General features: G+C 40.5%; 2 protein-coding genes across 4 annotated transcripts in view; one reads left to right on the top strand and one right to left on the bottom strand.

Annotated features, from left to right (window-relative positions):
- LOC118019171 (guanylate-binding protein 6-like) overlaps window positions 1-7,308 on the bottom strand; it is a 73,847-nt gene extending 66,539 nt beyond the window's left edge. The window contains 1 exon segment of the mRNA XM_035018097.1: window positions 7,214-7,308. The gene's annotated coding sequence lies outside the window, so the exon portion shown is untranslated.
- Window positions 7,309-17,375: 10,067 nt separating this feature from the next.
- The window catches only part of LRRC8B (leucine rich repeat containing 8 VRAC subunit B), a 68,185-nt gene continuing 58,356 nt past the window's right edge, over window positions 17,376-27,204 (top strand). The window contains exon 1 of one of the 3 annotated variants that reach the window (XM_035018092.1): window positions 17,376-17,415. The gene's annotated coding sequence lies outside the window, so the exon portion shown is untranslated. The remainder of the gene's footprint in view (window positions 17,416-27,204) is intronic. The other 2 variants (XM_035018094.1, XM_035018093.1) reach the window with 2 other exon arrangements.

Raw genomic sequence — 27,204 nt, 5'->3', positions numbered from 1 at the left:
CCATATTCACATTGTGGTAAAAGAGGGGCAAAGGGCATTACTTGAATATGGACACATGAAAATTCTGAAGTGGCACAGATGTGACATCTATTACTTTGAGAAAGAATTGCAAGTTGGAGAGAAGCAATAGAAGGAGTTCCAGGAGAGGGCAGGGTGGATTGAAGGAAAGTCACTACAGAATAAAGTCATACAAGAAAAATGCTTTGTCACACAGCAAAGTGTTTACCACATTCTGAGAGTCTGGCTGTGCTCACTCCATACCAAGAATGAAATAAACTACAACATCATAATGAGCTAAAGATTTTTAATCCTGGGATCTTTTGATAAAGAAGGAACAAAGAGTTATGTATACATAACCAATGGCATTGGAGAGTAGTTAAAACTAGTAAATGATACCAGCTTGCACTGCAATTAATAAAATACCCAAAGCTGGCGACATGGAAAAGGGGAAACCAGATGCTGTCAGGAACCCACCCCTTGTGTGAGGGCTGAATCCCAAGAGCAAAAATGAATGCTAATGAAGAGAACTGACTATCATAAGAGATGACTGGAGTCATCATGTGCTGGTTGGTTCAGTTCCAACTCAAACAGCAGCCCAATCTGTGGTACTCTGGGATCTTTCTACAGGCTGGCACCAGACAACAAATAACCCATCTGTATTGCTGGGGACGGCACCGATGAGAGCATATATCTATTTACATAAAGACAGATTTCAACAGCTAACATGATCCTATATTTGGCATGGCTTACTCATAAAAACGGAGCATATAATATGCCAGTAGGCTATAATGGGTCCAATGAATTGTTTTCTTCATGCATGGTGAATTTTCAGTGTTTTTCAAGAGGCTAAACCCACAATTTGCAAGGGCTTAAAGCTAGCTAACTAGAAAAGTTATTTTACGTGTAGTTGGAGTGTAACAATCTGGCTCTTTGTACTCAAAAAATACTTATTATTTCCTTTCAAAATCAAGGAGGTTTTTTGGTTGCTTTATTTATGGTTTATAAAATGATTTAAAAAAAAAAAAAAAGAAGCATGCACTTTGGAGTCCAATGGAACTGGATTGTAAACTTCTTTCCAGTCCTTGCTAGCTGCATAATCACAGTAATTTGTGGGACTCTGTTCCTGATCTACAAAATAAGGATAGGAACATTCACCTCAAAAACTGTTCTGATGCTGAATGGGACAAAGAGAGAGCACTTAGCAAAAAGTCTGAAAAAATTGAATATTAAATAAATATTAGCTACCTCTGCTTTCTTCTTCTCTATACCCAATGTTCCAAGAGAATCAAATACAATGTTTTTAAATTTAAAATCTATGTAGCTGTAGTGGTAACAGGTATACCCCTAAAGCTAGTGCCCAAATTGAATTTTTAAAAATCTTATTAAAAATAATGTTTAAATCAGAGTTTATACTTTAAAAGAATCCTGTGAAGTATCCTTGCTTAGCATAAATAACCACCCCTAATCAATGTTTTATAATCCTGGGTTTCTGTCTCCTCTATGAATACTTTGCCTAAAATGCGATCTATCTCTTTTTAGTTCTTGGTAAGGCAATAATTGCATATTTATTCATCAATGTCAGTAGACTTTGAAAAAAAGTATTGTATAATGTTTATTATGTTTCCTATCTAAAAACATACTGTCATCAGAAAGATAATAATATTTGATTTATTCAAAATCATGGGGTCATTGTTACATTTCAGTCTTCATGGAAAGGGACTTCCTGGGGTGTGTGTGTGTGTGTGTGTGTGTGTGTGTGTGTGTGTGTGATAACATAAAACATAAGCATATACTCCATCTAGGACATAGTAGATGTTTAATGACTTTTTGTTGATTTTAGCAAATATTAAGCTATTATCAACCACTGACACTTCTAGAATTGACTTAACGGGGCAGAATCCCAAGGGTTAGCAAGAGGAATAATAAGATTGAAAGCATGGAGAGGGTCTTATCCCCTCCATTTGAAGTTGACTTTGGAGTTGTGGGCACTAAAGGGGAACATAGGGCCATTGAAGACAAAAATCCAGTGCAAATGGAATACATCTGAGAGAAAACATAGAAATACTAAAAACTGGTGTATAGATTATTGTTTTAATATACTGTCATTGTCTTAAAGTGCTGTTCCATTTTTGCATCATAAAATCAAAATGATAACAAAAAAATAGTGAATTACAGATCAGTCTGATTTCGTAAGGAATGAAACATCAGTAGTGGTCATCTAACAACAGATACCAATCATTAGTACCATTGCTTCACATGTTCTGCTTAATCCAGCTGTGAGTTCTGAATTTATTTCCAATGAGAAGAGATAAGGAATCATTTCCTAAGGACAATTTAGTTTTAAATTCTCCTAGAAACTGTAAGAAACTTAAAAAAAAAAAACATTGAAATGCCATCTGCTAAACAAATATTCTGGCATGACAAATTTAAACAATGTGAAACCCAAGAGATTAAAAATATTCATATACTGAAATGATTGAATCATAATATGATTCAAATCATATTTGATTTTGATTGAATTTGATTGAAATCAAATATGAATCAAAAATATGATTCAGATACTACCTATCTTGGCTGGCATTGAAAAAGCAGATGTTAGAGGAAACTTTAGAAAGTATTCTGTTGGAATATATCTAAATTTCTCCCAAATGTCTTTGTTACAACTCCCCCCAATATTCATATGTCAATGAGGTCTTTGTGATTTTGTTGAAGTTATTAACTTGTTGGATTGCACTGGGTTTTCTGGGTCTGAAGTTATAGCTTCTGCTTTAGGAGAATAGGAGAGGTATTGTTTTGTGATAAAATCATCACTTTTAAATATGTCTGTGGTATTGGAATGGCACACCATTTGGAATCAGGTGTGCTATTGAGAGGGTTACTTACCTGTTAATGTATTTTAAATTAACAAGACAGAGAAAGTGATTTCTAGCTCCCCAGTACATATTCCTTGGCATATATGGGGTGTAGTTAGGTACCTAACTTAACATTTCAGTGGGATTTTATTCTTACTGGATGGCAATTTCTCTTTAACCTTAAAAGCAAAGGTTTTGAAATGGTCTCTATAATCTACTTCATTAAGCATCTTCAGTTAAAGAAGAAAGCATTTATCACACCTAACAATGAGTAGGTTCAGTCTGTAAATCCTCCTTCACTTTGTTCTTATTAAGAGATATCACACTGTCACTTATCAAAGAGAGACCAGGTGCATGCATACTCTATTTACAAAAATATAGCTCCTTCTGAAGAGGTTACCGCAGCATGCTATTTAAGTGGGTGTTCATATAGTACCTATCTAGCACTTGAACCACAATGGGGCTTTGGGGGCGGGTAGTACCACTTGAAGTCTCTCTGTTGCCAATTTACCTGAAGGAAAATATTTGCCATGCAGGGCTCTTGCTTTAGGGAAATAACTCTACTCCTTGCTAAACCAAATAATTTAAGCATATTGAGTAGGAAATGGGTCCATGGGCAATGTTCCCAAAATTCTCACTCCTTGGGTGACATTAACCAAGAGATTACAACATTGTTGGGCTCTGACAAGCCTGACCTCTGAAGGCTTAGGCCAAAGCCAAGGGCCTTTGTATTCCTGAATGACCACTGGGAACATTGTTAGTCCTGCCCTGGCACTCCCATGCACGCCCCGGCTTTTTGCTTTTTTTTATTCTTTTCTCTATTTTCTTTCCTTTTTTCTCCTTTCATTTCTCTCTTCTTTAGTTCTTGAACTCTTCTTTACCTCTGTTGAACTCCAGTCCCGATCTCTTTACTAGGACAGAGTATCCATCCCTAGATGAGATGGGTATTGGCTGCTATAGGCTCATACCGCCTCCCTCAGGAGATGCCTGGGAACTTATGTATCCCCATGTCACCACTTCTCTAAAGGACTCCCTCAACAAACCACCTACAGGAATTTCCATCTTAGCCTTGCTTCTGGAATACTAGCCTAAGAAATTATCATCATTATTATTATTAACATTGTTACTACAAATAGATCTTAGGCCTTCCACTAGCAACCACAGACACCTAAAGCACTCCGCTAAAGACAATGCTAATCTACACTGGATCAAAGTATCCCTGTCCTGGTTCCACTGCTGGCATGACAGTGTGCAACTCAGAGTCACTCCTCAGCGAAACTAATGAAATCATTTCTAAAACAACCATTTAAAAATGCTTAACCCTATGGGCATACAAAAAAATGGAAGTGGCCCTATGGGAATACAGCAAAAGAGGGAACATTTACTCAAGAATATTTACTAAAACTCCATAAAACTGCAAGAGCCTGTGGTATTTGAACCAACACCCATACCCTCCCTCCTTACTTCCAGGTCAGTGAAATGGGAACTTCACTCCAGACTAGTACAGTCAAGATTACAAGGTTCTGAATTCCCCCAGCTTCTCATTGGAGGGCTAATTTCCTGGGAGGGATAAGACATTAGCATTTCTCATGCTGCCCCTAACTACTAGTTGCTGAGGCAAACTTCTGGGCAAGTGCAGCCAAGAGGAGGGACTCCATTCTTCCACTAACTCCAACTCAGGGTACAAAGTCTCTACCTTGGGCATAGTAGAACACTGAGGTCCCAATTGTTCTTGCCTCAGCTCATAGGGCAGGGATACCATGCCAAGGGAGACAAGCCAAGGACACCTGGGGCTATTGCTCCTACATCCACTGAGTTCTCAGTTCTTTAAGCTAGTGTTTCACTTAGGGAGAAGTGAGCTATTTCTCCTTCCCTCAGCACCAGAGCTGTGGCTCAGAAATTTTGGCAGGGAGAAAAAGCTGGCCATAGAACAGAATGCTCAAGATCTTTCCCCAAAGGAACCACCTTCATCTGCAACAGAATATGAAGTTCAAGCCTAAGCCTGCTTTCAAAAAGAGTAGAGGTTTTGGTGAAAGACAATTGGGAGGAGATTGATAGATTCATGAAAGATATAGGCTAAACAGTGAACCAAAGAGTTGCTGGAGAAAAATAAGCAAAGAAACAGGTGGAAGAGCTTTCCTAGAGTCTGAATAAACCTCAAACACTGAGGTCAGGAACTGTCCCTCCAAGGGAGCCTAAATTTGATTGTATTAATGTGTGAAGCAATTTATTCCCCAGAGCATTATTACAAACAATAGAGCAAGCAACCACCAATTAGTAGAGCTACACAGGTAGATGTGGGCACATACTCAGACAGAGAACCACACCAAAACCACTGTCCTCCCAGAGTGACTATGACCATATCCAAGGATGGACCCCTGAGGAACAACATCAGAGGCTTCATCGTGTATGTGTTTAGCAGGGTGGAGGGGAGAGTTGGAGAAGAGGCTTCACTAAAGTAATCTAACCAGTCCCTAAACAAGTAAACAAGCTAATAACAACAAGCCCCAGAGGAGGGGAGCGATGAAGCCAGTACCCAAAGTTGCTATAATATGTGGTCTAAAATATTCTGTTTCCAAAAAATATGAGACATACAAAATAAACAGGAAAATGTGACCTAGATACCAGAAGAAAGGCAACAGAACTGCCTGGAAGAGTGACCACATGTCAGACTTGTCAGAAAGACTTCAACGAAGCCATTATAAATATGTTTAAAGAACTAAAGGAAACCAGGATTTTAGAAGTAAAGTATGATGACAATGTTACATCAATTAATGTAATTAATGAAGAGATTAATGAAGATATAGCAGTTATGAAAATAGCCAAATGGAAATTCTGGAGTTAAAAAATGCAATAACTGAAATTTGAAGATTCACTAGACAGGCTAAATAGAAAATTTGAACTGGCAGAAGAAAGAAGTAGAGAACTCAAAAATAATCAATAGAAATTACATAATCCATAGGACAGACAGAAAAAAGAATGAAGAAAAATGAATAGAGCTTCAGAGAAATTTGAGACACTATTAAGTACACCAAAATACATATAATGGCAATACCAGAAGAACAGAGAGAGAATGAAACAGAAAATATTGCCAGCAATATATTTTCTGTTGCTAGCAGATCCGCCTTTGAAGAAATAGTAAAGCAAGTTCAACAGACTGAAATGAAAGCAAGTAACCCCAGAAAGTAATCTAAATACACACACACACAACAAAGAGCAATGGTAAAGGTAATTATATAATTATAAGAATATAAATACATATTTCTTATCCATTCTTCTCTTAACTGATTTGAAGAGCATAAAGCAATATATATGTAATTGTATTGCTGGGCCTTATATAACATACAGAAATGTAATGTATTTGCTCATAACAGCACAAGGAGATGTGTGGGGACAAAGCTATACTGGGCCAAGAATAAACTCTAGATGTTAATTTGAATCCACAGGAACAAATGCAGAAAACCTAAAATGATAAATAAGATGGCTAATACAACAGAAGCCTCAAATTATGTACTTGTTCTTTCCTCTTCTCTCAGCTTCTTTAAAAGACATGCAAGTAACAATAATTACAACAACATATTATTGGGTTTATAACAGGTATAGAGGTAATACATAATAATACCACAATAACAGAGGAAAGAGAATAGAGCTATATGGGAATGATGTCTCTACATCTCACTGGAATTGTTAATATAATTCTGAGCTGTTTTTGACAAGTTAAGATGTATATGGTAAGCCCTAAAGCAATCGCTAAGGAAATAACTAAAAATGTATAGTGATAACATCATTAAGGAAGTTAAAATGCAATATTAGAAAATATTCAAGTAATGAAAAAGTAAGTAGTAAAGGAGAAATAGATGAACAAAAAAGACTTGAGGCATATAGAAAACAATATGGCAAGTGTAAGTCCAATTGTACTCATAACAAATGTGTATGGACTAAATAATTCAATCAAAAAGCAGACATTTTCAAACTGGGTTTAAAAATAAAACAGGATCCAAATAATGCTGTCTAAAAGAGATACAGTTTGTTGCCAAATTACACATAGATTGAAAGTAAAAGGATAGAAAAAGATACATTATGTAAACAACAATAGAGCTTGGAGGGACATTTTATAATGATGAAACTGTCAATCCATCAGGAAGATATAATAATTATAAACACATGCACCTAACAACAAAACACCAAAGATATGAAACAAAAATTGAAAAAAATGAAAAGAGAAATATATACATATATATAACATTCCATATCATTTTAAAGCCCTGGCCAGCATTTATTATAAGTCCAAATGCACAGCTTGGGAGTACTTGATACAGAATTCATTCTTTTATACTTTTTATTTTAAAAAATTAACATACCTGAGAGTTTGCCTAATAGAAAGTAAAAAGTTTAAATTCAATAAAACTAAAATAACCAAATTGCCTTTTTTTACTTCTTAATCAGTTATTTTGATAAGGAAAATCTGTGTCCTAAGATGGCCGACAGATCCAGTGAGAGAGTCCCAGTCCTTGCCCTGGGGCTCTTCCGGGTTCTTCTCCCTGCTCTGCTTCCCACGCGCACCAGTCCGGGTCCTTCCCCCTGCCCCGCTTGCGCACACACCAAAAGTGCCAAGTATGCAGAAGTAGAAGTGCAGAAATTGCCCCCTTTGTTTGTGCTCGGGGCTCAGACCTTTGGAGGTCACTCTCCTCTGAGCCCGCCGACGTTAAATAAACCTCCCATCCTCCAAGATCTGCGAGCGCCACTTGGTTCTTCCGTTGGGCAATCCAGTCCAGGTTCCGTAACAATTTTGGCATCATACTAATACAACCTCAGATGATTTCTTTAGTTGAAAACAAAACAAAACAGAAATCACTTGACTGGCTTAGCTCTCCAGGAGATCTTTATATGGCAAAGTACAGGTTTTAAAAGTCCACCAAAGCCTGACATTTTGTCCTATGGTTATTGAAACTGGGTATATTTAGAGAACATTGATTTTGTTTAATAGCAGTTGTATTGAGATGTAATTCACTTTTTTGAGGTATACAATTCATTGTCTTTTAGTATTATGCACACAGTTGTGTAATCATCATCACTGTCTAATGTTAGAACATTTTGTCACCCCAAAAATAAACACTGTACCCATTAGCAGTCACTCTCTGCCCCTTCTCCCCCAACCCTTAATGCACTATTTGTGTGTGTGTGGATTTGCCTATTCTGGATATTTCATGTAAATGGAATTATATGATACGTGGTCTTTTGTGACTGGTTTCTTTCACATAGCATGTTTCTAAGGTTCATCTATGTTGTAGCACTTATCTATACTTCATTACTTTTTATGGCCAAAAAATATTCCATTATATTGATATGCCACAATTCCTTTATCCATTCATCAGTTGATGGATATTTAGGCTGTTTCTACCTTTTGGTTATTATGAATAATGCTGCTGTGAACATTCATGTATAGGTTTTTGTATGGTGATATTTCATTTGAGCATATTCCTAGGAGTAGAATTTCTGGGTCATTGAGTTATTCTATGGTAAATATTTTGAGAAGCTGCCAGGCTGTCTTTCAAGGTGGATACACCATTTTACAATCCTATCAGCAATGTTATGAGGATACCAGTATCTCCACATCCTCACTGAGACTTGTCATTGTCTTTTTTATTTTAATCATCCTAATGAGTTCTAAGTATTATCTCCTTGTGGTTTTGATGTGCATTTTTCTAATGACTAATGATGTTGAGTATCTTTTCATATGCTTATTGTCCATTCGTATATCTCTTTTGAGAAATGTCAACAAATATTTTACCCATTTTAAAATTGTGTTTTTGTCTTTTTTTATTGTTGAGTTTTGTTTTTGTACATTCTGGATACAAGTCCCTTATCTAATATATGATTTATAAATATTTTCTACCATTCTGTGGGTTGTCTTTTTATTTTCTCAACATTGATATTTTAATTAATGCTGTCCTCTTTTTATTCACAATGAGTGAGAAAGAATACACAATTTGTACAAATGTATAGATACAAATGCTCTGAAGGGAGGTGCCTGGGTGGCTCAGTCGTTAAGCATCTGCCTTCGGCTCAGGTCATGATCCCAGGTTCCTGGGATCGATTCCCACATCGGGCTCCCTGCTCAGTGGGAAGCCTGCTTCTCCTTCTCCCACACCCCCTGCTTGTGTTCCTGCTCTCGCTATCTCTCTGTCAAATAAGTAAATAAAATCTTAAAACAAACAAACAAACAAATGCTCTGAAGGAGGGTCAGAAATAGAAGGCAAAGAAATTTTAGTGCAATCATGTCATCTTCAATGACATACACCAAATATGTACTTGAAACAGTAAAATATGTCTATCTGCCATATCCAGGACTTCTGAACTCCAATCAGAATCTGCCATCAATAACCAATTAACTGAACTCCTGCACTATGAATATCTCCAGTAGAGAGCACTAATGTTTTTTGAATATTTTGTGTAAGTAGTGTTAAAACAAGAAAAGGCTTAGGAAGCAGTTTCTACCCTTTCTGATTCCCACACATCTGGGAACTTAAGACATGAGGGCCTTTATTCCACATTCATTAACAGTTTATTGAGCACCCACTATCCCCAGGTACCATGTTAGGCCTTGGGATATGGAAGAAGAATCATATACTTTTCACTCCCAAGAAATTTAGAATCTAGGAAAGAAGCTTGGCCTAATCTCCCAATAACCCCTTTTTCCATCAATCAAGGAAAGCATTTACTAACTAATCACCCACTTCCCTATCTCTAACCACACACATATATGTAGAAAAATGCATAGACGAACTGTTCTTGCTTGAAAACAGTAGATTGAGAAGGGCCTTAGAGATAATCTACTCAAAACCTCTCATTCTGTGCATGGAAACTCTTAGTTCAGAGTGGTTCACTTACCAAAAATCATGATAAGAGCTAAATTAATATGTTTCTGGAGCTATTCTAACCATATTATTCATTTAATCCTTACCACAACCCATTTTTCAAGTAGAAAACTAAGGCTAAGAGAAATTAAGTAATAACAAAACTCAAACAGCTCATAAGGGCAAAGCCAACATTTGAACCCAAGTAGCCTTGCTCCAGAATCCATGCTTTTAGCCACTTATGCTATATATAGGTAGCTATTTCTAAAGGTAGTCATAATTTGTTGACTCATGGTTTTGCACTGTCTTGTATGCTGTCTTGTATGCTAATCATCATGGTTTCTGGCATCTCCAAAGCCAGTCCTCTGGTCAAGTATTATCAAAGAAACCTCAAGATATTATGACACTTCAAAGCCACAAGACACTCAAGTTGGAAAAAATGGCCCAATGCCAGTGTGGATGTATATGTTACCAAGAAAGAGGAGATGAAGACATTCATAGCCATGAGAAATATAATAAGTGATCTTGTAATAAGTAAATTTTTTTAAGCTAATTTTGAAAAATGTTGGGGCGCCTGGGTGGCTCAGATGGTTAAGCGTCTGCCTTCAGCTCAGGTCATGATCCCAGGGTCCTGGGATCGAGCCCGCATCGGGCTCCCTGCTCAGCGGGGAGCCTGCTTCTCCCTCTCCCTCTGCCTCTCCCCTGCTAATGCTCGCTCTCTCTCTGTATCTCTCTATCTCAAATGAATAAATAAAATCTTTAAAAAGAAAAAAAAAAAAGAAAAATGTTGCCACTTCTATATCATCCCCTTGTTTTCTCAAATCATCCCTATGTACTCCTTTGCACTTCCAAATCCCAGTCTTTTAAATTTGTTGATTCTTCAATCAAGTGACATCATGTTAAACTGTAGGAGCTGAAGTGGACAGAGCTAGAGGTTAAATCCTGAGACAACCCTGGAATATACAGAATAGAGAATATGTGCATTTCAGAAATCACAGACTACATTTTGCTTCATTTATTCATTCATCATTTGACAACTATTTATTCTGTGGCTAGTATGTGCAAATCACTGTACCAGTTTCTGGGGATGCATAGTCCATGTGATGGATATAGCCTTTATCCTCCAGAGGATGTTGGGGATCTGCAATTAAGTAATTGTCATCTTTCAACCTACTGGGCTTCTGAATGATGGCTGGGTTGCAGGAGGTTTCACAGAGTGACTCAGCAAGGCTAGGGACTGCTAATAGATGACAGCACTCTTAGGTATACAGAATATAGAGGTAAGAGAATATTACTCAGAAATGACTATAATACACTGAGTAATTTGTGTGAACTTTAGTTTATAAATAGAAATTATTTGCATTTTGATTGTTATTTACTCAGAATGCACAGATCCTTTTTGTCCTGGACCCTGAAGAGCAAAATATTATATCTGCTTATTGAACTGATAAGTAAATTAAGTAAATCCAGGAATTTTGTTTGACATTTAAGCTCACTCAAAGATAAAAGTGTAAAGTTTCCACCCACCTATATACTTGTTTTCATCCTTCAGGATGCTTCCCCTTCAACTTTACTTGTAATAAAGCTGTCCATAACTCCCCCACCTACACAAGGCCTTTGTCAGCCACCAGAAGCTGTTCTACTCACTAAAACAACAGGTTTCTTTGAGGCCCTGAGTTTTTTAATTTACTCATCAGGTCTCAATTTCTCTGAGAAGTTTTTCTTACTTTAACCCACCCTCTCCTCTACCTGTGTAAGCCTTACTACTTTTGCCCACCAGTTTTGTAATGAAAAAGACATCTGCTTTGTTATTTTACTGCTCTTTTTCATAAGGTAACTAGATTATATTAAGCTATTATCAAGCATATTTGAGTTATAGTCTCTGAGCCATGTCAATATCCTGTGTTAGGAGATTCTACTAGGCCCCATATTTGCTCACTTATCTGACTACATATTTGCCTCTATTTTTTCAAGTTTTAAAACCTTTGCACTTTTTTTTTTTTTTTAAGATTTTATTTATTTATTTGACAGAGAGATAGCGAGAGCAGGAACACAAGCAGGGGGAGTGGGAGAGGGAGAAGCAGGCCTCCCGCGGAGCAGGGAGCCAGATGTGGGACTCGATCCCAGGACCCTGGGATCATGACCTGAGCCGAAGGCAGACGCTTAATGACTGAGCCACCCAGGCGCCCAAACCTTTGCACTTCTTGAGGGAAAATGTCCTTTTGCTTTTATATGTTCTAAAAACAATAGTTTGGTGGAGATAGTAAATTGGATGCAAAGAAGTTTGCAGAGATAAGTCAGTAGAAGAAGTAGGTAATTGGAAAGTGTGTCTGCATTTAGATATGGAGAATTCAGAAGACCAAGCCAAAGAGGATGGAGTTGTGGGGACAGATTGGAGTTTGGTTAGTTAGTCCTCACTGATTTATCACATCCAGCCTAACGTTCTCTGGAGGAATGCTGAGAGACTGCGGACCTGAGGAAGCAAAAGCCACATCCATTATATGGACTGGTGTATCCCCAGAAACCAGTGCAGTATTTTGCATAGGATAAATCTTGTTGGATGATAAATGAGTGAAATGAACTCTGAAACTTCTAAAACATGAGTGAACTATATTCATCTTCTTTTCTTATATAGTTCACGATAGATATATTAAACACCTTGTAAAATAGAAACTCCTCCCTAGACTGTTAATGGCTTTCATGGCCAGAAGAGCCACCAGTAGAACCCAAGACTCCAAGTCCAGTGCTCTTTCTTGCATATATCTCTTTCTTCTCCAGCCCTAAAATGTCCTGAATCCTGTTCTTTGACGATTTTTTTTTTTTTATTCTTAATAAACCACAGAGCTATATTAGCTCCTACCCTTAACAATCAGTTTAGGGGCACCTAGGTGGCTCAGTCAGTTAAACTTCTGACACGATTTTGGCTCAGGTCATGCTCTCAGGATTGTGAGATCAAGCCCCGCGTTGGTCTCCACGCTGGGTGTGGAGTCTGCTTAAGATTCTCTCTCTCCCTCTGCCCCTCCCCCCACCTCTGTTTCTCCCTCTTCCTTTCGCTAAAAAAAAAAAGGAATCAGTTTAGATGAGAATTGAAGTCCAATATTCAATGTATATTATAATTAACAGATGACCTAACATCAGGCCAAGAAATGCTCAGGCATGCGCACAGACACACACAGCTGCTGAAGGGTAAAAAAAAGGGGAGAAATCAAAGTCTGGCTGGTCTGAGACTTGGGTTACCCTCAACCAAATAAATGGAAGGGTTTACTATGTGGGACCTCAGAAACCAGTCCCTGTAACAACACCAGGAAACCTGTTGCACAGATTGCAACATGGTTCATGGAACACAGAGCGAATCCTTGCAGGGATCCCAACAAGCACTGTCCAGTCACTAGCAGAACTCATCAGGGTCATTTTCAACCACTTTGCAGACACTGAGGAGCACCAACTCTGCTTTAATCTCTAGGCTTTCAGCCTGGCTTCACTTGCAAATATTTTCTTAGAAGCCATCTCCTTTTTGTGGATAGGAAAGGGACAAAAGTCAGTAACTGGCTGGCTGCTGTGTGGTGGATTCCAATATGTGACCCAGATGACAGTATGTATTCTCTAAATGGGATGCATGGGAAACTTTCAAAGAAATATTTGGACAACTTCCCAGAAGACACATCAGCTGGGGATGTCGGGCATCCTGCTGCAGGAATTGGTGTTTTTCCTTCAGAGAAGAGGCTGGGAGGTCACCTCTGTAGCACTTTTCTCATAAGTAAGGAGCAATGTACAATTAAGGCAGAGGGGGCAATCAGCATGGTGGGTGGTGAGAACACAGAGTAACTAGTCATGAATATTTCAGACTGGGACCATGATAAGGAATCAACTCACACTGAAGTACACAGCACCCTTGCACAATTGCAGTCTGGATTTCTAGGTCAAGCTCCTTTATTCCAAACATATGTGCAATGTCCTACTCATCCTGTCCTCAGAATTCCCACCACTGAGCTCATCCTCAGGGGTTATTCTCAGAATTTCCCCCAGGCCCAAGAAAACTCATGTTAAACCTCTGAAACCAGTAGATTGAAAAGGTCAGGAAAACAGGGTGAAGTATTGGCCAAAAATAAAAATTCTTTATCAATAACAATGTGTTCAGCCATATACAGCTGAACCAGGGGGACTCAGGCAAACTTTCTGAGAATGCAAAACTGTGAATAACTTCTAATTTTTGTTCTTTGGATTTGACATCTCAATAAAACTAACAAACTTGAACCATGATGCTGAGACAATATTTATTTATTTATTTATTTATTTATTTATTTATTTATTTATTTATTTATTTTGCTGAGGCAATATTTAAAAGTAATATTCCAGTTTAGAATCTTAAAGCTAGCCAAACTTTCTCAGACCCATGTTCAGTATGATTCTCCTTCAACCTACATGGCCCACCAACCCTCCTCTTTGAGATGCTGTATGCTACCTGGATATACCTTCCACACTAGAATACATATCTTTTTTTTTTTTTAAGATTTTATTTATTTATTTGACAGAGAGAGAGATAGCGAGAGAGGGAACACAAGCAGGGGGAGTGGGAGAGGGAGAAGCAGGCCTCCCACAGAGCAGGGAGCCCGATGCGGGGCTTGATCCCAGGACCCTGGGATCATGACCTGAGCTGAAGGCAGATGCTTAACGACTGAGCCACCCAGGCGCCCCTAGAATACATATCTTTAAGAAAATGATTTACTATATTTATCTGGGTATTTCCCTCACCTCTGTCAGATCCCTAGTCTTTCTTTTATACTGTGTAGACATTCAAATGTTTAATTAATTTAAAGAAAGAGGATTTTTCGTATCATAATTTTTAGAATACAGAATTGGAAAAGATCTGTTAACATTAGATAATATTCTGTCTTCCATTAATCATAAAAATTTTCTCAAGACTCAGAAAAAATGAAACTCTTATCAAGACAGCCACATGGAGCATAGCTTATGCTGATGACACTCAGAGATGTGTGGTTTTTTGTCTTTTTTGTTTTTTTTTTCCTTTCAGAGAATTAGCTCAGAGGTAGCCTGCTAACATTTTAGACTTCAATTAATTTGGCTGTGGAAATAGTGATTGAGTCTTGTAGAATTTTTTTTTTAACCAAAATAACTTAATCAGAGAGTCCCTTAGAGAATTTCAGATACTCCTGTAATCCTGTAAGGACTGACATATTCTAAGTCATATTCTAAGACTCCACAGGTCCTGTTTTCAAAGAGGTTACAATGTAGTGTTAAAACTGGGTACAGACATAAAAAGACAAACCGTATTTATGTTTCTCATAAGGTCTACTCTGGGATGCCAGTAGTTTCCAGGTAGTACATACTTTCTCTTCGTTATGGTCCCATACCACATGCATAGTATTAAAGTTCTCCAAGAGTAGGATTAGAGGTTATTCATCTTTCTCCTCACTGTAATGCAAGTAGGAGCTTATATGAAGCATCACAGGGGGAAGAAGAAACAAGAGAAACATCCATTGTATGTTTCAGAGGAGGATTCCCAGAAGCAATATCACAAATTCAAAAGCCCACATCCTCTAGTTGACAATAATAAATGTTGTCATCATGGAGGGTGACACTGTTCATGAGAATTGGAATAAAATAAACATATTTATAAGCGACATATCTGAGATTAACCCAGAGCTAATGCAGTCTTAATGAACTCAATGACTTCAACTCCTTGCGAATGGTACCTTGAGTTACCAAGCATGGAAGTCAGCTTTTAATTCATACCATCATTGGAACTGGAATCTTAACAGAGCATCTGGTTTATAATATTTTACTTTATAGAGGAAGAGACTGATTCCCAAGGAGGTGAAGTAACTACACCCAGTCACACAGGTAGTGATATGATAGAAGATGGATTATCTGTCTGTGGATTTGGAAGGGAAGAGAAAATTCCTTTCCAAACATTCCAAGATACATACGGAAAATTGGACATTTTCAACTTTTAATCTCATGACTTTATAATCAGTATTGCTTATAACACTCACTTTTTTCCTTGTTTCATATTTAATTCTGTATGTATTTTTTATATTCCTCTCCAGGTGGTAAGCCCTTTGAGGAGCAAACCTAAACCTAAATTGGCTTAATAGATCTGTACATACACAGTGTTTCACACATAAATTCAATAAAAACTCTCTCTGAATGACCTTATGCAGAAATGCTCTTTCAACCTTTCCTCCAAGACTCGGGAAGAAGACAGCTGCCAACCTAGAATGGAATGGACAAGGAAAGAATAGAGCAGTGTCAGAAAGACAGCCTTCTTCTTATTCCCTTTCAGAGAAATTCAAATTGTAGTCCTAATCTGAACAGTCTTTGTAGGACACAATTGGGTCTCATATAACCCAGTTGTGCCGGTTTCTTTTCTCCCATTTACACAAACCCATCAGATATACCCCCCAAAGCTGTGTCTTTTATAGTCTTCATTTTATTCCTTTGGGAGGTCCCTCTACAATTTTTTTTTTTAATGGGCATGTGATTGCCATAGCAACTCAGAGATATAAATGTTGCCTAATTGAATCATTGTGTTGACGAAGATAGTCTGTGCAAAAAGCCCGAGATAAATCTGGGGTGGGGATGAAGTGGGGACTGAAGGAGGATGACAATATTAAGTCCCCGAATTCCTGGGTTTGAATTTTTTGTTCTATAAGGCGCATTGTTACTTTTCAAAGGCAGGGCCCCAACTGTAGAGGTAACCAGGTGGGGCAGTAGATGAGGTGGACCTGCAGCGTATTAGCAGTGAGACGCTGGTGACGGCGTTAAGCATGGCCCCCGCACATGTTCCCTCTGCGGAGGATAAGGACCTCTGAGAGAGACGGATGATCCTGGAGGCCCCGGATCCTAACTTCAGCCGCTTCGTTTGGCACAACTGTTAACTCTCCCGCACAGGGGCTCGGCCCTGGGGCCTTCCTGAGCCCGCCGAAGAAAGAAAGGTAAGGAGACCTTTGCGTTAAGAGGTAGGTTCCCACGTACTCCACCTGAGCCTCCCCTCAGGGCCCAGCACACATTATGAAAATAAGTTACTCGGGGGTGCCCACGTGAAAAGGCGGGGGGGCGGCCAAAAACACAGTACTTCCCAAGTCTGCTGCCCGGGGCGCCTGGCGGACGGCCCGAAGCCCCCGTCCCTCCCTTCTCTTGAAAACAGCCCCGCGCTTTCCAGCCGCCCGGAACCGCGTAGCTGAGCACCGCTGCCCGCCGACCCCAGGCTGTGGCGAGCGGCCCGGGGCGGCCACATGGCGCGCTCCGGGGGACGGCAGCTGCGCTTTGTTTCCACCCGCGAGGGCTGAGTCACCGGCCCCCGCGCGCCCCAAGCTGGGCACACGCTCGGGCCGTGGCGGCTGCAAGTTTCACGGCAGCGGCAGCTACCGAGGCAGCCGCAGCCTCTTCCTCGGCCGCCTCGGCCGCCGCCACCCCGCGGCCACCGCCTCCGCCCAGTCCCCTCCTCCTGCACACGCGAACTCAGTCAGCGGTTCGCGCCGCCGCGCGGCGATTGGCCGGCGGAACGCGCCGCGTCACAATGGAGCCGGTCGGAGGCGGCGAGCCCGGCAGCGCTGGGGCTTCCCGCTGAGCCCGCAGCAGCCGTCAGCCGAGAAAGTGCCGGCGCGGGGCGGCCCCGGCACGCCCGGAGCGGCGCGGGGCGCACGCGGCGGGGAGCGCGGGCGCCCGCGGCTGGGGTCGCGCAGGTAGGTCGGGGCGGGGCGCCCCCGCTCCCGGAGGAGGAGCCGAGCCCACCCCGCCGGTGGAGGCGGAGGACAGGGTGAGGGGACGCAGCAGGTGGGGCTGGCCGAGCAGGTGCGGTTACCTGCCCGCGCCTCACCTGCGAGCCGGGCCTGCAGGCAGGTGGCGCGGCCGCAGATGAGTGGCGGCTTTGCTGCTCCCTTGTCTGCGGGAGGGAGGGAGCGAAACCCCTGAGGGGACCTCTCTTGGGTGCTGGGGTCATTCGGGGCAAGAGGAGTGGGCGGCCACGACGAGGCGGTCCCCTCTCCGCCGCAGCAGTCTCGGCGCTGCACCTGAGTGTGAGCCCTCGGCGCGGTGCGGGCACTGGGTTCTGGTTTCCCAGGCTGGAGTGAGCAGACCTCTCCCGAGGGCGTCCGCCTTTGCTCGCTCTCCTTTGCCCCCTGCCCTTGCGCTGTTCTTTGACAAACTCCTTGGGTACTCGTTGTTCGCCTGCAGTTTGATGGTGTTGGCGTTCGTTTGCTTGAAGGGGGTGGGGTGGGGGCCAACCTATACCCACGTAGAGAAGCCAAGAGTTTCCCTTCTTCTAGGCTACAGTCGAGCAGGTGCTGAGAGGTCAGAAAGCAGGAGGCTCGGTTGTTGGCTAATGCATTACTCTGTGTCCCAACGACTTCCCAAAGTCCATAGGTTGCCTTTAGTCAGATGACATTTGTGGAAGACTTTCTTTTGTAGTCAGAAAGACTACAAGTCAACCCCCTTTCCCTTCCCAAGAAAAGGATAAACCTAAATTTAAAAACAAACCTATGCCTGAAGTTTCTTGAATACATTTGCCTCAAAACTGGTTTTAAAACTCTGAAAAAGATAGCAGCCTGAAAATTTTAAATTGCAAATATGTTGCCAATTTGAAATAGTCCATTTGTTCCCTGCTTTCTAGGAGAAAATTAAATGGCATGTGTCTTTGTCAGACTGTTCTGTCTCTTAAACCTAAGTGTAGGGTTGAAGCGCACAGAAGTGGTCAAAATGCAGTATAATTATTTAACAATTCCAATGCCCTCAGTGTGTTCAGGTTGCACTTCCTGAGAACGCAAAATGCTCCTTTGAGTTGTGGGTGCCAAGGTGACTTTCTTTTGTCCCTGGCTTTCCTAGTCCGAGCTCCACTCTTGAAGAGAATGTAAAATGACAGCTAATCCCCAGAGTAATTGGGCCTGTGTGATTTAAGAATATAAGCCTTAACATGTCTGATACTGCTTTTAGTTCAGGTAACGAAGGAGGCAAAGTTGTCACTGATTGTACCGTTGAGTCATGGTACTTTTTCTTATACCTACTATCCCCCTAAAATGTTTTTATTATAGCAAAAAATAAAAACCTTACATGTTAGAATTAAATTTACTATTCTTCAAAACTTGTTCTGTTTTTCTTCGACTGGAAAGGTGTTCCAACATGTCCAGCCTAACATGTATATTTTCACATTTGGAGTGACTTCATTTGACTGCTTGTTAAGATTTGCTTTTCTAAGACCATTACCCATTGCTGTTTCATTCTTCAGAATCCTCAGAATGGAAGCACCAACATTAATTAAAATGAAAAGGACCCTAATCAATACAACTTGAAGAAGATACCAGACCCACCAAGTTTGTTTGTTTTTTTAATAGACTTCATTTTTTTAGAGCAATTTTAGGTTCATAGCAAAATTGAAAGTAAAGTGCAGAGGTTTCCCTTAAGCTCCCATCCCCCTCCGCACCCGTGTATAGCCTGCCCCATTATCAACATCCCCCACCAGAGTGGAACATTCATTATAATCAGTGAGCCTACACTGACTGACACATCATTATCACCCAAAGTCCATAGTTTACATTAGGGTTCACTCTTGGTGATGTACAAATATGTAGTAACATGTATCTATCACTGTAATAACAGACTGTGATACTATATCACAGTATCAGTGCCCTAAAAATCCTCTGTGCTCCACCTTTTTATCCCTCCCTCCCCTACTAACAACAACTAATCCTTTTATGGTCTCCATAGTTTTGACTTTTCCAGACGATCATAGTTGGAATCATACACTCTGTAGCCTTTTCAGATTGGCTTCTTACACTTAGTATTAGGCATTTATGTTTCCTCCAGGTCTTTTCATGGCTTGATATCTTCTTTTTAGCACTGAATAACATTCCATTATCACTCCAATTATTTTTAAGACTGTGTGGGTATTTTCCTTCAGTGGCCTGAAGTTTATGATGTTTTTGTTGTTTTGTTGAAGTTGAAACAGGCAAATACTTTAATATTTAAAAGATTCTTGCTTTAGCCAATGTTTTTATTTGTAAACAACTGAAATTTTTTTTTTTCAAATCATTTTTAATGGTATCTGGGTATTTTTATGGGCTTTCCTAATTTTTTTACTGCCCATACAAAAAATAGCGTATTTAATCCTCGATTTACACTTGGTGTCTCTCAAGTTGAATTTCCAAATTTTATTTTTGTTTTTCCTTTCCATCCCCCTTCTAGCGTACACTGATAATATCAGAAATGAATGTATGCTAAAGCTGTCGTGTTACTCCAGACTTGGTGGAATGGTTTGCTTTGCCTTCCACGTAGCATGTCCTTCCCTGTTTCCCCGACTAAGAGAATACTGGATGTTCCACAAACAATTCAGACCTGTGACCACTCAAAAGGAATCTGGGAGGTCCAGTTATAGTGCAGAATTTTTTTTTAACCAGTAAAATGCATTCTCATCTCTGTCGTGTGTGTTTTGATATTCCTGTCTTTTCTTTTATTGCTATCACTTACTTTCATTTTATTTCCCATCTATATTTTCTACACTTCCTACATACCTTTATTGTGAGTTAGTTTTTTCTCTGATGTTTAAAATAGCGTCTTTGGCAGACATAAATTATTTTTCCTTTTCTGAATCATGAAGATTGATCTTAAATAAAATGAGGCCTAACTGCAGTCACTGAATCTCTCTGCTAAGTTATCACTGCTGTTCATTTAGAAATTGAGCAAAGGGTAATAATAAACTCCCTGTTCTGTGACTTCCTCTCATTTAGGATTCTACTCCATTGCAACACAATTTAAATTCACTTCTTCAATGCTGTTGTGAACCTGTGTAAAGGAAATGAATTAAAAATGAGTTGTTAGAGCTTCGTTCTTGACCTTTCCTTTTGCCTTTTTGACCTTTATGCTGTCCTTGATATGGGTCACATGATTCTGCTTGTCCCTTTCCAGACCGTGTATCTTTGAGCTTCATCTCCTGCTTCTTCAATTTCAGAGTTCCTTGTAATTCTTTGTTCTTGTCTGTCTCATCCTATGGCCATTTCCAGGGCTCCATTCTCCAGTGCTTACTCCTTAGCCAACAGCATCTTTCTCAGAAACTACCAGCTGTGCTGCTTCTATTTCTCTTCTATTTCCAGCTCTGTGCAGGTGACTGAGCTCTGCCCCCGCCCATCTCTGATGGAGACTAAATTCTTTATTGTTGAGTAGCATATTCCTTTTGATCTTTTCTCAGGTGTGCAGATTTGAGAGCATAATTTAAACCTTCTTGTCTTCTGTCAAATTCCTTTTCAGCCTTTTTCACTCCCCTCCTCCCCCAGTCTTTTGCAAATTATAAACAGGAGTTTTTCAGCTTCTACCTGAGAGTGTGGACTTTGCAGAAGGGCCTGATGAACCAGTTGCTGTATTAGTTAAGATTAGCTACCAGTCACAGAGACGGCAAAAACAGTGGTTTAAACAAAGTGATGTTTGTTTCTCTTTCACACTAAAAAAAAAAGTTTATAAAGAGACAATCCAGGGCTGGTATAATGGTATTACAGTCTTCTGAGACCTAGGCTGGTTCCACCTTATAGATCTACCACACATCAGAAGAGGCCCTCAACCTCATGGTCCTAGATGGAGCCTCAGCCATCACATGTGGGTTCCAAGTAGTAGAAAGGAGGAAAGAAGGAAGGTAGGAAAAAAGGGGAAAGGCAAGAGATCATGGTCTCTTACAGAAATTTCCCAGGGGCCATCATACTATCCTTGTTCCATCTCATTGGCCAGAACTTAGTAATGTGACCTCACCTAGCTGGAATAGAGACTGGAGAATATTGTTCTTATTCCTGAAAACCTTGTGCCCCACTAAAATGTGGGAGGTCACATCCTTAGGAAGGAGGAAAGGAACATTGTGGTAGCCAAACATCAGTTATTCTACATCTGTGTTTTCTTGACTCTTATTACCCATTTTACAGGATTCTTAGGATTAAAGGAAATATTAACAGTAAAACATCTAATACAGTATCTGGCATAAAACAAACTTTCAGTAGATGATCATGTTTCTCCTTATTCCTTTGTCATAAATTGTCTAGTTTCCCTGCTACCACATCATTGGCATCCAGATCCTATTTTTTTAAATACTTAAATATTTATTTGCCCCAGTTGGTAGTATCAGACCCTATGTAGTCTTGTACCTTTCTACAGGAGGGTGCAATGCATTATTTCTAAATGTCAACATTTACTTCTTCGCTTAATGCATGGCTTAGATTAAAAACCTAGCTCTTGTGATCAAATAGACCTTCACGTGAATCCTGGCTCTGCCGCTTACTCAGTATGTAGCCCTAGCCTCTTGTACCCTCAGTTTCCTCATCTGCAAACTGGGGGCAAGAATCAGATAGGAGGATTAAAGTAGAGTGCCTAATAAACTGCCCGATGAAGTAAATGGTAACTTTGTTTAAAATTTGGCCTAATCTGGGTGAATCTTTCTGAGAATTAACTCTTACTCCACTAAAAAAAAGTTTTAAAATTTTTCATCTTCATATATATCCAAATAAGCATTGTTAAATTGTTAGGCTTTTTGAGAGTTGTCTCCAAAATCAGTTTAAACCCAACTAGCAGCAAAATCTTTCCTGTATCTTTTGATCAAAGACAGAACAGCTCAGCCTTACCATTCTTCAACTTTGATTTGAATGATTTTTGGTTGCTCTGCTCTCAGAAACTGAAACATTTCCACCAATGAGTGTATTTCATAGTATTTTTTTATCATCTATTTAGTAAACAGCTATTGTGTGCCCCACACTATGCCAGGCTCTGGGGACAGAAGGTAAGCAAAAATGTACATGGTCCCTGACCCCACGGAGGTTGCAGGTTACTGGGGGAGACAGGCGAATCGATTGCTGCAATTAAATGAAAAAAATTGCCACTTCAAAATTTGTTAAGAAGGAGAGGGGTGCCTGGGTGACTCAGTTGGTTAAGGGTCTGCTTTCATCTCAGGTCATGATCCCAGGATCCTGGGATCAAGCCCCACATTGGACTCCCTGCTCTGCAGGAAGTCTGCTTCTCTCTCTTCCCCTCCCCCTGCGTCCTCTCCTTCTCCCCTTCTCCCTGCTTGTGCTCTCTCTCTCAAATAAATAAAATCTTTTTTTTAAAAAAAGAGAAATACAGGTGGTATGGAAGCACATGTGAGTGTCCTGTGGTCACAGGTTGAATGGTGACTTTAGGAAGAAAAAATTGGCCAGTGAACTGAAGTAAAGAGATGGTATGGGAGTGTAGTTTGAAATGAGCTCAGACATGAAATGAGCCTGCCCCTAGGCATGGATCGTAATGTGTCACAGGTTTCTAACACCGTTCCGAAGAAGGCATTTCATAATGCTTGGAGCCGTCTTTAAAGTAAGTGCGTATAATCTACAACTTCTCATGTGATACTCTGAAAGGAGCTACATAATTCAGAAATAATTCTTCTATAATTTATTCATGCTACATTGGCAAACTTTAACTACAGATACTTTTTTTGATACACCAAGCAGATGCATCTGAGCAAGTTGGCTATGAAGTAGGATCTTTTCAGAGAGGGTCATAGGGTTGATCTGCATCACCCTAGTTAAATGGAAGTGGAATTTAAAGCCATTTGGCTGAATGAGGGCCATCTGAAAGACGGTTGGCAGAAGACTCGGTAGCCCATAAAGCAGCAGTGGAAAATGACCACAGGGTGGGAGGCATGGGCAGTGTGTTCCAGAGAGCTGGCTGGACTGTTGCGCCCTGGGTGGCCTGTGTCAGGGCCAGTAGGCAACCCCAACATCCAGTCCCTCCAAGGGTTTCAGGTGTGCATAGACAAGAACCCTGTTTGGCACATTGGCGGGGGGCGGGGGGGTACGATTTTTCCTTGCCCTCCAGCTGAGCTACTGGGGGATCCTTTGGAGGAAATGTCGCCTTTCTAATCCCATTGAGAACCTTGGAGAGTGGGCAAGGCAGCTCTGCTTCCATGTAGTGTGCTAGGGCTCTGCCGAGCCTGGGGCGGGGGGTGGGGGGTGGGCAGAGCCACCTGCCATTATACTGCAGATTGTTTCTTGCTCTGAGTGGATAAATATAAAATGAATTCTGTTCATCTAAAGATTTTAAAGCTCATCTCTCTAGGCAAAACTAAATAAGTTTGTTCCTGGCCCTATTTCAATGCCAAAATAGGCAGTCCTCACTGAGCAACGGCTTGTCTTCCAAAAGCGTTTGTGAGTCATGATGCAGTTTCTCAGATGCCAGTGTTGTGCATGGTGGTTTGCAGGCTTCCCAAGAGAGTTTATGCTACGCCAGTGCTGCCCTGAGGGGCCCCAAGTCTTCCACCTTCACCCTCCCAGGAATACCCATGGAACTGGGACTTCCTCTCTTGTTCCCCACTTGCCCCAGTATTTGGAATTCCTCCCTCAGTGGCACACCAACCTTGTTTCCACCTCAGGGACTTCTCAGTTGCTGTTCTCTGTCTGGAAATGCTCTTCCCTTATGAATTTACATGAATGCTTCTTTCTCCTGAATGAAAGGTCAGCTCAAATGGGACTTCAGAGATGCTTTCCCTGACCTCCTCAGATAAAGTACCCACACACCCCCCACATCTGCCCCATCATAGGTCTTTCAGATCTTGGTTTATTGTTTGCTTGCTTATTTGTCTTCTACTCCCCTTGCCCCCAACAGAATATAAATTCTGTTGAACGTATGGGTCTTGTCTTCCTTGTTTACCTGCTCTTGAGTCGGGTATATAGTAAGCTTCCCAAACTGTTGCATATGATATTGGGCAAAAATATTTACCCCTTTGAGCAGAGATTGGGGATAATACCTCTGCTGCCTGCCTCATAGAACAAATGAGGGACTGGAGTCAGTGTACTGAAGATATTTTGTTTCCCCAAAACTTGTCACTTTAGAGTCCATATTTTTGTAAATAGCAATACACCCAATTACATAACCCATAGAAATGTAGAAGTCATTCTGGGCTTTTCCTTGCCTCACTCCCCCCAACCGCTCCTTGTACAGTTTGTAACCAATTTGTCCGGGGGCCATGTCCTTCAGGTTTTTCCATCTGCACCCTTCCTCCACGGCCCTTTTACTGCCCTGAGTCTTTTCCAGGACAACTGCTAATGGTCTTCCAGCTGGTAGTTCAGTTTGTAGTCTTCTGTATCCTCCGCCCCCAAATTTGTTGTCCACACTGCAGGGAAGTAATCATTCTGGAAGGCAAATCTCATACCATAACTGCCCAGTTCAATAACCCTTTAATGACTTGCTTTGCCACAGGATCGAGTCCAAATGCCTTGGTGAACCATATAATCAAGTCTTCCTTTGTCTGCTTCCACAACTTTCCAGCTTCACCTCTTGCCACCCTGTCATTTCCAAATCACCAATGTATGCACCATGGACAGTGTGCATGGTCACACTCCCCCACCAGCCATCCCAGACTCTTAGCATTATGGGGAGTAAGGCATGAGGTAGTCAGATGGCTGTACTCATGGCTTTGTTCCTTCCCTCTACCTGGGATGCTGGTATACTCTTGTTAATCACCTGCCCATCTTGCAAGGCTCAGTTCAAGCATACGTATACTGAAAGGTCATTGCAGACACGCTCCCTCTGCCTACCACCCACGAGAGCTCTGCATTCCCTACTCTACTGGCTCTGAGTTTTGTACACCTGTGGTAATACCTATGCAGGAAACACTCTGTTACCTCCTAGATGCTCTTGTAAGGATTATTTTGTTTATCTCCTGGGCTTCCTGGACCAGGCATCATACTTGGCGTGGACATGAGTATCTGGGAAAGAATTTGGAATAAAACTCTACGTACTTATTACCTAGTCCTGGGATTTGTTTTGGTAACATACTTTTGACTGGTATTTGACCAAAATTTGAAAGCTCTCCTTGAAGGTTGGAAGTAGGAAGGGATATTGCATATATGCTGTTAATAGGTACCAGTTGGGTAGCCAAAATATTTTGTCAATGACCTAGTGTTTATTGAATATTTACTGTGTTCAGAGTTATGGATTTGGTAACTTGCAGGGGATGCTTCAGACAGATTTTACACTTTTCTGAAATAGTCCTGGTTTTGTCTCTCTATTAGAAGTCAAAACTTCAGATAGTCAACACAAGCTTTTGGCTTAGAGGTAGTTTAGAGTGGTATCTCTGATTTTTTTTTCTTCCAGTACCCCTTAAAGGATTTTGAAAAACTATGTGCTCTCCCAATACACTTTAAAAGTTAATATCTAGGGGCACCTGGGTGGCTCAGTCGTTAAGCGTCTGGCTTCAGCTCAGGTCATGATCTGACTGATCAGCCCTGTGTCTGGCTCCCCACTCAGCGGGGAGTCTGCTTGTCTCTCTCTTCCTGCCCCTCCCCCTGCTTGTGCTCTTCCTCTCTCAAATAAATAAATAAAATCTTTAAAAATAATAATAAAAATAAAATAAATAAATAATAAAAAATAAATAAAAGTTAAAATCTAAAGTTTTTTATCATAATTTTAAATAGTTCTGAAAGATGACATTTCTGATATTAAAAATATTGATTTCTTTGGAATCCAATAGAAGCTAAATTAAATGCCAAAGTAATTTAATGTCTATTATAACATCATTCAAAAAAACATATGGGTGCGCCTGGTGGCTCAGTGGGTTAAGCATCTGCCTTCGGCTCAGGTCATGATCCCAGGGCCTGGGATCGAGCTCGCATGGGGCTCCCTGCTCAGCTTCTCCCTCTCCCACTTCCTCTGCTTGTTCTCTCTCCCTCAAATAAATAAAATATATGTATATATTTAAAAAAATATGAACAAGCTCTTCCAGAAGTGAGGAATTTTTCATAGTTGTTTCCCTTATGGAACTCATTTTATTTCTCTTCTTCTATAAAACTTAATCCAATGTAACATTCTTATGTTTGAAAATCTTCCATTGATTACCTTTTCAAACTCTTGTGAGACACACATTTACACATACTATATATCTTTTTTTTAAGTTCTTGTGACAGTAAAATCTCTTTTGGATTAAGTTGTCATGATTTTTACTAGTACACAATTGGTCAGAACAAGTATATTAGAATTTTGATGAATCATTTTTAGATATAAGTAAACTTTTACAGGAAAATCATCTCTCGAGACTCCTGGGGCTTAAAAATAGTTTATTTATACATAAATATTACTTATTGCTAGAGTAAGATAGCCTTTATTATCACATCAAGTGTTTCCTTTTTTAATGTAGCATTTAAGAAATCTTGCTACATAAATAAGTATAGGCGGATGAAAGCAGTGTAATTCTACTTTTTTTTTAGAGGGGGGAGGGGCAGAAGAAGAGGGAGAACTTAAGGAAGCTCCACACCCAATGTGGAGATGGACTCAGGGCTTGATCTCACGACCCTGAGATCATGACCCGAGCCGAAATCAAGAGTTGGATGTTTAACTGACTGAGACACCCAGACGCCCTGACTCCATTTTTAAACTTTTGAGTTACATGTCAAAAGTTAACTAGTGATTGATCCCCAAAATGACTTTCAGTTTTTCTATTCTATTCTATTCTATTCTATTCTATTCTATTCTATTCTATT

Source organism: Mirounga leonina, unplaced genomic scaffold (assembly GCF_011800145.1).
Source record: "Mirounga leonina isolate KUSES-001 unplaced genomic scaffold, KU_Mleo_1.0 Mir_173, whole genome shotgun sequence".
NCBI classification, from domain to species: domain Eukaryota; kingdom Metazoa; phylum Chordata; class Mammalia; order Carnivora; family Phocidae; genus Mirounga; species Mirounga leonina.
This window is presented reverse-complemented; position numbering and strand designations above follow the sequence as displayed.